Genomic DNA, 13,055 nt, shown 5'->3' with positions numbered 1-13,055 from the left:
AAAACAAGGAAAGAATAGAAAGCATTATCTTTTATGTTGATATTCCACTTTATTTCAATATGTAGGATCACACTCTCCCAAAGATCAAGGTGGTATTTATTTGTACCCATGTGGGAAGTGGGGGTGGTGGCAGGAAAGAGGAAAGCATTGTGAGGAAGAAGAAATTGTTTTCAGGCAGTGTGAATTATGTGTTTCCAGACACATTTTTTTACCTATTATAAGTACCTGAAAGTTTTTGGGTTTTTTTTTGTTTTTTTCATTGCTGTTATTTTTATTTATTTATTTTGAGAGAGAGAGGAAAGAGAGAATCCCAAGAAGGCTCCACACTGTCAGTGCAGAGTCCTATGGGGGGCTCGAACTCACAAACTGTGAGATCATGACCTGCGGCAAAGTCAAGAGTCGGAGGTTCAACTGACTGAGCCACCCAGGAACTCCCAATGCTGTGTTATTTTAAGAAATTTCCACAGCTGCTCCAAACTTCAGTAATCACCACGCTGACCAGTCACCAGCCATCAACATTAAGGCAAGACCCCCCCACCAGCAAAAAGAGTATGACTGGCTGAAAGCTCAGATGATAGGTAGCATTTTTTAGCAATAAAGTAGTTTTCATTAAGGCATGTACATTATTTTTTGGACATAATGCTGTTGCACACTACATAGACTACAGTAAAGTATACACATAACTTTTTTTTAAATATGAAATTTATTGCCAAATTGGTTTCCATACAACACCCAGTGCTCATCCCAACAGGTGCCCTCCTCAATGCCCATCACCCACTTTCCCCTTCCTCCCACGCCCCATCAACCCTCAGTTTATTCTCAGTTTTTAAGAGTCACTTATGATTTGCCTCCCTCCCTCTCTAACTTTTTTCCCCCTCCCCCTCCCCCATGGTCTTCTGTTAAGTTTCTCAGGATCCACATAAGAGTGAAAACATATGGTATCTGTCTTTCTCTGTATAACTTATTTCACTTAGCATAACACTCTCCAGTTCCATCCACGTTGCTACAAAAGGCCATATTTCATTCTTTCTCACTGCCAACTAGTAATCCATTGTATACATAAACCACAATTTCTTTATCCATTCATCAGTTGATTGACATTTAGGCTCTTTCCATAATTTGGCTATTGTTGAGAGTGCCGCTATAAACATTGGGGTACAAGTGCCCCTACGCATCAGCAGTCCTGTATCCCTTGGGCCAATTCCTAGCAGTGCTATTGCTGTGTCATAGTGTAGATCTATTTTTAATTTTTTGAGGAACCTCCACACTGTTTTCCAGAGCGGCTGCACCAGTTTGCATTCCTACCAATAGTGCAAGAGGGTTCCCATTTCTCCACATCCTCTCCAGCATCTATAGTCTCCTGATTTGTTCATTTTGGCCACTCTGACTGGGGTGAGGTGATATCTCAGTGTGGTTTTGATCTGTATTTCCCTGATGAGGAGTGATGTCCAGCATCTTTTCATGTGTCTGTTGGCCACACTTCTCTAAAGAAGACATCCAGTTTTTATTTGTTTTACTTCCCAAAGAGCTATTATCATAGCCATTGAAAGAAATTCAATTTAATTCAACAAATATCTGTGAGGCCCTTACTATAAATTTCCAGAGGGACACAGAGAAGGATAAGGGAAGTTTACTTGTCAAAGACTGTGTGATCCAGAAGGAGGTATAAAAAGTTTAAGGGTAATCATATTACAAGGTAGAAAGTAATTAGCGCAATTGGAGCCTGACTGTCAGAGGTTCTAATTCCTTAGCTGCAATTTGCCAGCTCTATGAGCATGAGTAAATTACATAATCTGGCGGTATCTCCCTGTCTTCCTCTGGAAAATGGGGGCAATGATAGAATATATATAGCACAGGCCCTGTGTGAGGATTAAATGAATGGATACTTGTACACTCAATACTGGCACATTAGAAACAATCCATGTTACTATTATTAGTGACACTCGATTTAACTGCTGTATTTCAAAGAAAGGTGATATTGTATTCCAGAAAACAGGAAAGAAAGTGTAGCATTTGGAAGGAGTCTTAAGAAATGAGCAGAGGGAACGATTTAAAGAATGATGTGGAGGTGGAAAAGCTTTACAGTGTGACATAAACAGCACAAAGCAGGACTGATTCATAGAAATGCAGAGTAGTTGTACAGGAGAAATGAAAATTAGTCTTATAAGTGTTGATGGAAGAGTCTACACTTCAGATGGCAAGATTTTAACAAGAAGGTCACCCATGAAATACGTCTGAATACCAGACTGTGGTCAGTAACATTCGGTTTGTAGGCATGTAGTTTTTGTCCCTAAAGCTTTTTGGAAACTGACTTGCTAGACAATTCATAATTAACTTTCCCATAATCAAATAGTTCAATCACTTATAATGTGAAAATAGAATTCATGATTTCTGATTTGTTTCTCTCATAAGACTTCAGAGATTCCGTTTGCAAAACTAAGCAAAAAATGTCAACCAACAACTCCCCCCCAATATGACTTCCATGTGACTGTCACCATAACTGGAGTTCTTAGATATTTAAGTCACACTCTCTCTAGTAACTGATATTCCATAGCGCCTTTTACTTTTGGAGGGGTACTGTCTGAAGTGAAGATGAGTGTGGCTGACCTGTTTGGGTTCTAATCCAGACCTGTGACCCCAAAATTACTATCAGGTAATAATAAATAACCTCCCCCTCTCTTTTGAAGAAGCAGGTATAAAGAAAATAAATTGCCACATTAAATCACACATCGAATTATTAGATCAAGGGGCTGTGTGGCTTTGGGTAAGCTACCAAAGTTGAAACTGTCATCATTTCTTTATCTGGAAAATGGGGATAATAATAGTGTCCTCTTCATAGGGAGGCTGAGAAAATTGAATGAGATAACCCCATGTGAATGCTGAGCACAGAGCCTGGCAATAAATATGCCCTGCTATTTTGACCTGCTATTTTGGTCTGATGCCTCTGTGCAGCTGAGTAGGATATATGTGGCATATAAAATTGTCACCAGAGAGAGAGAACCACAAGCTAACTGATTATATACTAGAAGGAAAGAAAAATGAGTAAAAATGTTGCACACGTGTAGGGAAATTTATTTCTGAGTTCAGACACTGGTATGTTTCAACATTGCATGTTCTATATTGTAAGCAATCATACCACGTGAGTTTCTTAATTTTTGCCCTAGAAAGATCCAAGTATCTTTTAAATGCAAATAATCTCTCCCTGGTGTATAGATGTTTCTATGTTGAGTGCATGTTTGTGTATGATATTGTGACTAAAGTTTAAATACATTATCTGTAAAATAAATTTCATCTGAAAATATAATTTTCTGAAAAATAAATTTGAAATATCATATATCCCAAAAGTCAGTTGCAGGTTATGAGCCCATTTTGTATTGCCAGATCCCATCCCCGCACCCTAAACTGTATGTAACCAGCAACATTACTTATACTGGCAATAACCTTCAAATTCAAATTGCTCCACATCATTTTGACTTTTGATTAAATAGAATCATATTTAATCAATAGAATTATATTTTCCTCAGTTTTGTAGAAGTGTCTTAGAAATAATCCCCAATTCTGCATCATTTCAGTTTGACTTAGTACTATTATTAATATACCTCAAACTAAGATTTCCTCTCGTACAATAGGACCACTAGTGCTTTTTATCTATATAAAGTGAAGAAGAGAAATGGCAGAGTATTAAGCAGCTAAAAATACCGCTAATCCACAATAAGGCACAATAATTATGCTATTTAATCATGCTATGGTCCTGTCTTACTTTGGCTACAGTTGAAATTATGTATATAAAGCTTCTGTCCCTGCCAGAATCAATATGATCAGACACCTGAGTTTCCCACTCTATACCATTTCACATCTATTGTTTTAACTGTAAAGCAATGCTTAATACAATTATCACTTTTACTTATAGCTAAGAAGTAGAGGACAATCTACTTACTCCATTTGGTGGTATTTCTTCTTCACATCCTCCCATCATTATTAATTTTTAGAAGTAACCTGTTTATTTTGAGATCATTTAGATTCATATCCATCATAAGAAATAATAAAGAGATTCCATGTAATCTTTCCCCAGGTTTCCCCAATGGCAACATCTTGCAAAATTATAGCACAATATCACAACCAGGATTTTGACATTGATACAGTCAAGAACTAGAACATTTGCATCTCCCTAAGGACTTCTCATGTTGCATTTTTGTAGGCACACCTTCTTTCCTTCCACCTCTCCTTAGCCCAGGTAGCTACTAAATTGTTCTCCATTTCTATTACTTTGTCATTTCAGTGATGTTACATAAATGAAATCACATAATATGTGACTTTAGTAATTGGCTTTTGTTCATCACCATAATTCCCTGGAGATTCATCCAAGTTATATCTATCAATAATCCATCCCTTTTTATTGCTAAGTAGGTAATCCATGGTGTGGATTTATCGCATTTTTAAAAACTTTTCATCTGTTGAGGAACATCTTGGTTGTTTCTATTAATTGATTACCTGCCTATTTCTACACCTCCCAGGGACTTTAGATCTTCATGTTCCACAAATGCAGAATCTTTTATACTGTACAAACATGTGGTTTCCCTCAATTTAGTAGCATCTCTCTTGACTTGCATCAAGCTGGACTATCCTTTAGCACCCATGTGAGTGTTATTTTTATACATCCAAATCCAGAAGAGATGATTGTCCATGTTCTCTATTGCATCTTGGCCTGGACTTGAAAAGTAAGGAAGAAAGCATGGCCTTAGGCACCAAGATAAAGGCTCAGCTTGTCCCACAGACAAGACTGTATCTCCTATCTTTTTCAAAGCACCCTCATAACTGTGATTTCCATGTTTCAGCCCCCAGGTGAAAAGACCGCAGAATTCAATTCTGAATCCCCAAGTCAGCTGACCCTTAATAGGAATGCTCTCTTCCACACATATATAAAGAGGTGGCCAAAGATAATCCACTTCCTTCTTCTTAGAGTAAGCCTAAGAACTAATTGTCCTAACATAGCTCATACGTGTTCCCAATTTGTTGAAGAAGACATGGATATTGATCATAATCCACAAGCAGAAAAAGCAAAAGGAAACATGTCTATGCTTTCCCTAGAAATAAAAACAGTAAAAGAAACAGTGGTTTCTTGTACCAGACCAAAGATTTCCCAAATGTGTCTATTCAAAGAACATTTATGGAGTGGCCAGATACCCTGCTGTATATTGTGGGTACAGAGTATATAACACAAAGATTACATAGCTCTCAATCTTGGGATGTTAGATTTATTATATCCTGTCAAGGAACTCAAATGGAAAGAGTAGATGAGAATAATGAATGATCTCTTACTGGTCAGTGATTGTTAGCAAATGTATTGTGTGATGGCTTGGGAATATCCTTTTTTTTTCCTAAATGTTTATGTTTATGTTTTTTAAGAAAGAGAGGGGGAGGGGCAGAGAGAGCGAGAGAGAGAGAATATCAAGCAGGCTCCACACTGTCAGCACAGAGGCCAATGCAGGGCTCTGTCTCACGAACCAAGATCATGACCTAAGCTGAAACCAAGAGTCAAGTGACTGAGCCACCCAGATGCCCCAAGAATAGCCTCCTTTTAAAACAGAGCTCCTTGGGGCACTTAGGGGGGCACCAGTCAGCCTGTTACAGATGCTGGACAAAGCGTTCAACTTTGGATCAGGTCATGATCTCACAGTTCGTGAGTTGGAGCCCCGGGTCTAGCTCTGTGCTGATAGCTCAGAGCCTGGAAACTGCTGCAGATTCTGTGTCTCCCTTTCTCTCTGCCCCTCCCCTGCTTATGCTCTCTGTCTCTGTCTCTCTCTCTCTCCATCCCTCTCTGTCTCTCTCTGTCAAAAATAAATAAACATTAAATATTCTTTAAAAAACAAAAACAAAAACAGAGCTCCTCTAGGGGCACCTGGGTGGCCCAGTCGGTTAAGCATTGGACTCTCAATTTAGGCTCAGGTCATGATTTTCCAGTTTGTGAGTGGTTTGTGAGTTGGAACCCTGCACCGAGCACCCTGATGAGCCCCAGGTTGGACTCCATGCATTGATAGCACAGGGCCTGCTTGGTATTCTCTCTCTCCCTCTTTCTGTCCCTCCCCTGCTTGCACATGCACTCTCTCCCTCAAAATAAATGAATAAACTTTAAAAAAAATGAAATGAAATAAAGTAAAATAAAATAAAATAAAATAAAATAAAATAAAGCTCCTCTAGTAAATGGCATCTCTGGAAGGAGGGGACATATATAAAATTATAATTTTATATAGTCAAAATTTATATATATATTATAGCGCATATATATATATATATATATATACACTCTAATAGTATATATTATATATACATACTCCAAAAGGTAAAAAAACTTGTTGCTCCAAGAAGAGAAGTAAAGGAAAAATGGGTGAAATTTTTTTCCCATTGAGCCTGATTATCACAAAATCTATAGACTATAACAGTAGAAGGGAGTCAGTTTAATAGTTTCTTCCTAATTCTGGGCCTCTAATATTAATGGAGGGCTATAACGGAGAATAGTGATATTACTTATTTGTACACTCCAGACATAAGTGGGGCAATGGCTTCTAAAAGAAATGTCAGACCAAGAAGTTCTGAATATTTTGTACAAGGAGAATTAAGATTATCAAAGTTTGTACATTTTAGTCATTATTAGATTTAGTTAGTGTGAAATTAATTCGCTTGAACAACAATTCGTTGAACAGTAGCAACAGTACTTTCTAAGAATACTGACTATATGCCTTACCCTGTGCAGAGCTCTTACATTACAAATATCACTCAGTCCACATTGCAACCCTTTGAGGTTGTTATTATACTAGGATTATCCCTGTTTTGTAGCTAAAGAAACTCCAGTTTAGGGAAGTTTCCTAATGCCACTGTAACAAATTACCACAAACTTTATGGCTTAAAACAACAGAAATTTTTTCTCACAGATATGGTAGTCAGAAGTCCAAAACTGAGGTGTCAGCGGGGCCAAACTCCATCTGAACACTCTAGTGGTGAACATTTCCTTGCCTTATCCAGTTTCTGGTGGCTCTGGGCTCATGGATGCATAAGTCCAATCTCTGCCTTAGTCTTCACATCACCTTCTCTATGTGTCTCTCTCAAATATCCCTCAGCCTTTCTCTTATAATGACATTTGTCATTGGATTTATGGACCATCCAAATAATCCAGGATGATCTCATCTCAAGATCCTTAATCTGAGTACCTCCACAAAACTCTTCTTCCAAATTAACTCACATTCACAGATTCCGGGTGTTAAGGCGTGGACATATCTTTTTGGGGGGCACCAGTCAGCCCGTTACAGATGCTGGACAATTTCCCCCAGTCCACACAGGTAGCAAGGGGCAAATTCCTGGTGTCTGACCCCAGTGTCTGTGCTCTTCACAGCATTACTATTCAAAACTTCTCTCTGACAAGTTCTATGTTCACCAAGGAGAATATTCCTGAGTTAAGAAATATATTAAGCATCTAATATATTATAGTTGCAAGGCATTGTGAAAATACTATTTTTAACCTTTCTTAAAACACACTAAGTTCAAAACCATTGAATATGAATGCAAAGTATTGTCCTGAAAGTGACTTATTTCATTTAGGAAATATTGAAACGGCCAAATCATCTTTCTTAGTTTCAATCTTTTGAATTATGCTAATTCATTATTATTCATTTGGTTTAAATACAAATGGGCAAGTCTGACAATTGCAGTACTTTATTCATTCTAATTCAAGTAGTCTGGCTTATCTTTATAGATTTAATGATTGTAATACCCAATCAGAAATCTGCAAATTCTTCTCCCAACACTGGAGAGCCTGCATGGGTTCCACCGAATGCTGTAGCAGAACCACACCCTGGGGAAGAACAAAGAAGAAATCACTAACGTAAAAATATCCCCTAAGATTTCTTATGCCTTTCTTTTATTTCTTTTCTTTTCTTTCTGGGTTTTTTTTTTTTGGTTGTAAATTGGGCCAGAATGTACCATTGCTGTTAAAAATTTTCTTAGAGATTTTTAAAGTGTTATACCCCTATGGCTTTTGAATGATCTATGGCTGGGGGAAGAAAGTGGGGAAAGAATAATAGTCTTTTAACTCCATTTGTCTGAAAGAGAAATTTATCTTCTGCATGACTGCCTAATGATGGAACATTATCATCCCCACTCTTTAATGGTCCATAACAAAACAAAATGCTCATAGGTTGCATGAGCATAAGACCTAGCAAAAAATCACAACTACCTGTTCTGAGCACCATTAAAACAAATGAGAAAATAGCCTGTTTTCAGAGGAATTAATTTGTGTGATAGACAGCCAAGCAGAATTCTTTTGGCAGGGGTATCTTTTTTTTTTTAAACATCTAGTTATTGCTTTGGGCACAGAAAACATATTTGCATGCAGCAGTCATTTAGTAAAAGAGTCAAAAGACAAAGAGTAAGGCTGGGAGATACTGTCTCCTTTCACGCATAGAGGCTGCAACTAAACTAAACACAGTTCAGGTACAAATGTAGAATTTTCAAACCAAATTAGAGAAGACCATTATCTTTCTTACAAAACTGTAGCAGCTTGCAGAACCTTTGTTACTTGGCTTTGACAGGCAAGTTATTTTTTCTTTCCTATTATAGATCATGAAATTCTTACCAGATGTCAGATTTGTAACTGCATTTTTTCATCTGTGTGTGTCCAAAGCACCTTCTTTTTTTATTATCTTATTTATCTATGATAATAGTATGGGGTAGAGAAGAAAGTAATCAATCACCAGTAGCTATTGAGCTATTTACATGGCCAACACTGTGCTAGGTGAAGTAGGAGACATGAAGGGAGCTCAGAAAGCATATAATTAAATACCAATATGTGGTAGAGAAAGTGCTTTAAGAAGCAGTAGTGAATGAAAGCTTTATAGGGTAGATGGAGACTCTAGCTTGGGCTTGGAGTTCAGATAGAACAAATATTGGGAGAAAGATGGAAGGCTTTCCAGCCTAGGAAAAGCACAGAGGTAAAAATGTACATATCTATGTTTGCTCACTCATTTATCCCAACAGTTCACAGAGTGCCCGGCACATACTTGGCACTCAGTATATATCTGTGGATCGTTAAATTATGAATAATGTACATAGGTAATATTGATTTAGGAATGACCTTGCATCTTAAAGACTTCTAAAGCTACTCAGAGTGCTTTAACATAACAACATGATACAGCAAGCCAGAAAGTGCACCATTATTAACTTCCATTTTTTATACTATAAATAGACCAGTTCACCCCCAAGAGTGACTGTGACATTGCTGGAACATGGACACAGCAAAATTTTTCATTCTTATGGCAAGAATTTTCCATTAGATAGTCCATAGACTGGAGAAGGGGCAGGCCTGGAAGGGGGTTAGGAGAGATCTTCAGCTTATCCACCTTTTCCCACCTTCATTTTGAGGTCAACCACCCTTTGTAAGTGTCCAGTGACATGGTATCCCTGTATCAAAATCAGTATATACAAGAAAGACATTCCATGAGTGATGGCTGACTGAAACTATCTTTTTCAAAGTAGCTCTTAGCTTAATAATATAAGTTAAGGATGTGGAGAAAGGGGAACCCTCTTGCACTGTTGGTGGGAATGCAAACTGGAGCAACTCTGGAAAACAGTGTGGGGGTTCCTCAAAAAGTTAAAAATAGAATTACCGTATGATCCAGCAACAGCACTACTAGGAATTTATCCAAAAGATATAGGAGTGCTGATTTGTAAAGGCACATGTACCCCAATGTTTATAGCAGCACTAGCAGCAACAGCCAAATTATGGAAAGAGCCCAAATGTTCATCAACTGAGAATGGATAAAGAAGATGTGGTATGTATGTATGTATACACACACACACACACACACACACACACACACACTCAATGGAATACTACTCGGCAATGAAAAAGAATGAAATCTTGCCATTTGCAACAACATCGGTGAAACTAGAGGGTATTATGCTAAATGAAATAAGTCATTCAGAGAAAAACAGGTATTATATGCTTTTACTCATATGTGGAATTTGAGAAACTTAACAGAAGACCATAGGGGAAGGGAAAGAAAAATAAGTTACAAGCAGAGAGGGAGGCAAACCATAAGAGATTCTTAAACACTGAGAACAAATTGAGGGTTGATGGGGTGAGGGGTTGGTGAAGCAGGGAAAATGAGTGATGGTCATTGAGAAGGGTACTTATTGGGATGAGCACTGGGTGTTGTATGTGAGTGATGAATCACAGGAATCTACTCCTGAAGCCCAGACTATACTGTATGTTAGCTAACTTGACAATAAATAATTTTTTTTAAAAAGAATAATATTAGTTAAAGAACCATGAGCAAAGTTCAATGAGAAAGCCATAATTTCCATCTGCATTGGTACTAGGTAATGCTTGAATTCCAAGCCCAGCCAGCTGGAATGAGAACATTGCTCATTAGACACCACAGAGCTTTGTGTCTTCTCTCCATTTCCGATGTTCTTTCTCGCCTTTAAATGGTACCCACAGAGGATTGAAATGTGCTTTTTAGCATTTATTGGATATATTGGCTAAAGGCTTATGTTTATGCTGCTTGATTTTAGAGCAGATGGTTAATGAATGTGCTTGTGTGTGTATGTGTGTGTATTCAAATGGCTTTCTCTAAAAAGAAGCCGGAAATTAAATCAAATTCTTTCATTCATCTGTGGCTCTCACTTGGTATCATTACCAGTGTGTATCCAAAACCCCTAAAAAGGTCCATGATCTTCCTGATAGTTTTATATTTCTCTAATATAATTAAATCTTACTTTTAGTAGATAGTAAATATTACATATATTGAAATATTAACAATTTCTTGGTTTCTACAAAATGCCATCCATCAGAAGAGTGATATTACCAATGCTCTGCCATGGCCCTCTGTCCTTCTCCCCATCTTTCTCACTCTCCATAATCAAAACCGCTTCTCTATAGGCTTATTAGACAAAAAAATAAGTAGGAAACAGCATGAACTTTATACTATATTTCCCACTTGTACTTATTGGTATGAGCCAAATTTACTGTAATATAATGCTTTTATAATTCTAGTGTCAGTGGACACGATTCACATCAATATAATAGACTGTATTTCATTGCTATATCCCTGAGGACCTAGTCTACCCTGTGATATTCCTGAACTTATGAGCTAACAAACTGTTACATGAAGTACTGGCAGGAATGTGAGATAAAAAGTCATTTAAAAACTCACTGGAAAAATCAAGAGCATCCCTGGTGGCAAATGTAGAAAAAGAGTAATAAATTTTTATTTCACATATAAATGTTTCAATGTAGTACTATAGAATGATATTTTCTTCCCAAATGTTAATATGACATTGAGGTATACATTATAGAATATATTATGTCATATTTCAGAAAGTTTTAGGATTATCATTGAGATGAGGGGATACACACACACACGCGCGCACACACACACACACACACACACACAATGTACCTCACTGAAGATATGATGACAGCCTCAATAGAAGCATTTCCCTAAAAATCAGCCTAGGATGCATGTTTTTTTTTAATTTTTTTATTTTTTTTTCAATATATGAAGTTTATTGTCAAATTGGTTTCCATACAACACCCAGTGCTCATCCCAAAAGGTGCCCTCCTCAATAACTATCACCCACCCTCGCCTCCCTCCCACCCCCCATCAATCCTCAGTTTGTTCTGTTCTTAAGAGTCTCTTATGCTTTGGCTCTCTTCCACTCTAACCTCTTTTTTTTTTATCCTTCCCCTCCCCTATGGGTTTCTGTTAAGTTTCTCAGGATAGGATGCATGTTTTGAGAGAGACTTCTTATCACATGCCCTTGACCCAACCACCTCATTTCTTATCTTGAAAACTCCTCCCCTACACATAAACATCTTCTAATACATTTTCTTCTCTATATTCTTCCCTACTAGGGCTCGACCTGGAAGGGCTCTACTCTTTTTGTGTTGCTTTTCTGTAATTCATATTTTTTTATCTTGGTAAACACCATCTGCAGTTTTTTTAAACCAAACTCAATACTCAATGGTGGGAAGCTATCCAGTGACAGAATACACCAGATACTCCCAAGATAATCCCATGAGAGCCAAATACCCCTTAAATGAATAATTTCAACCACTGGAGGACACCATTTCTCCACTTGTAAGACCATTTTTAAAGCACCCTTACATATGGGAAAATATGCAACACCATCTCATTTGGTCTGTGCAAATGAAATAAATTCACAATAGAAGTCATCCACCTCCACAACTTACTTGTGGATACACAACACTCTTGATGTATCTCTAGATCAGTTATTTCACTTATACCAAATACACATACAAATTAGTATCACAAATAGAGTATAATTCAAGTTAGCTATCTTAAATTTGTAAGAGTTAAAAGTAGATGGAACTAATAAGAGGCTCCTTGCCTGTTTAACATACAACAGTTTCTTAATAGTTTGAAACAGCTTTAAACCTGCTGTAGAGGGGCGCCTGGGTGGCGCAGTCGGTTAAGCGTCCGACTTCAGCCAGGTCACGATCTCGCGGTCCGTGAGTTCGAGCCCCGCGTCGGGCTCTGGGCTGATGGCTCGGAGCCTGGAGCCTGTTTCCGATTCTGTGTCTCCCTCTCTCTCTGACCCACCCCCGTTCATGCTCTGTCTCTCTCTGTCCCAAAAATAAATAAACGTTGAAAAAAAAAATTAAAAAAAAAAAAAAACCTGCTGTAGAAAGTTATTTTATTTAATTAAGTTATTTATTTATTTAAGTTATTTATGTAGAAAGTATTCACATATTAAAAGGAAAATTATTTTAAAGTGACCTTGTGTTTTACTTTTAACTATCCTTAGTTTTTTCTAAACAAGAAATGAGTTAGTTATTGAGTATAAAAATGGTATTAGGGAATATCTCTTATTCATACTGATATCTCCACCCTAGCTCAGTGCCTGGCATTCAATATAGCTTATTGAACAAAAACATAAATAAACGAATACATGAATGAATGAGTGAATGAGAGCAAATGAAGGAAATCACACAGAAGTTAATATAGAAAATTAGATAAGACCTACACTAGTGAAAATCT

Source organism: Prionailurus viverrinus, chromosome B1, assembly GCF_022837055.1.
Source record: "Prionailurus viverrinus isolate Anna chromosome B1, UM_Priviv_1.0, whole genome shotgun sequence".
Classification (NCBI taxonomy): domain Eukaryota; kingdom Metazoa; phylum Chordata; class Mammalia; order Carnivora; family Felidae; genus Prionailurus; species Prionailurus viverrinus.
This window is presented reverse-complemented; position numbering follows the sequence as displayed.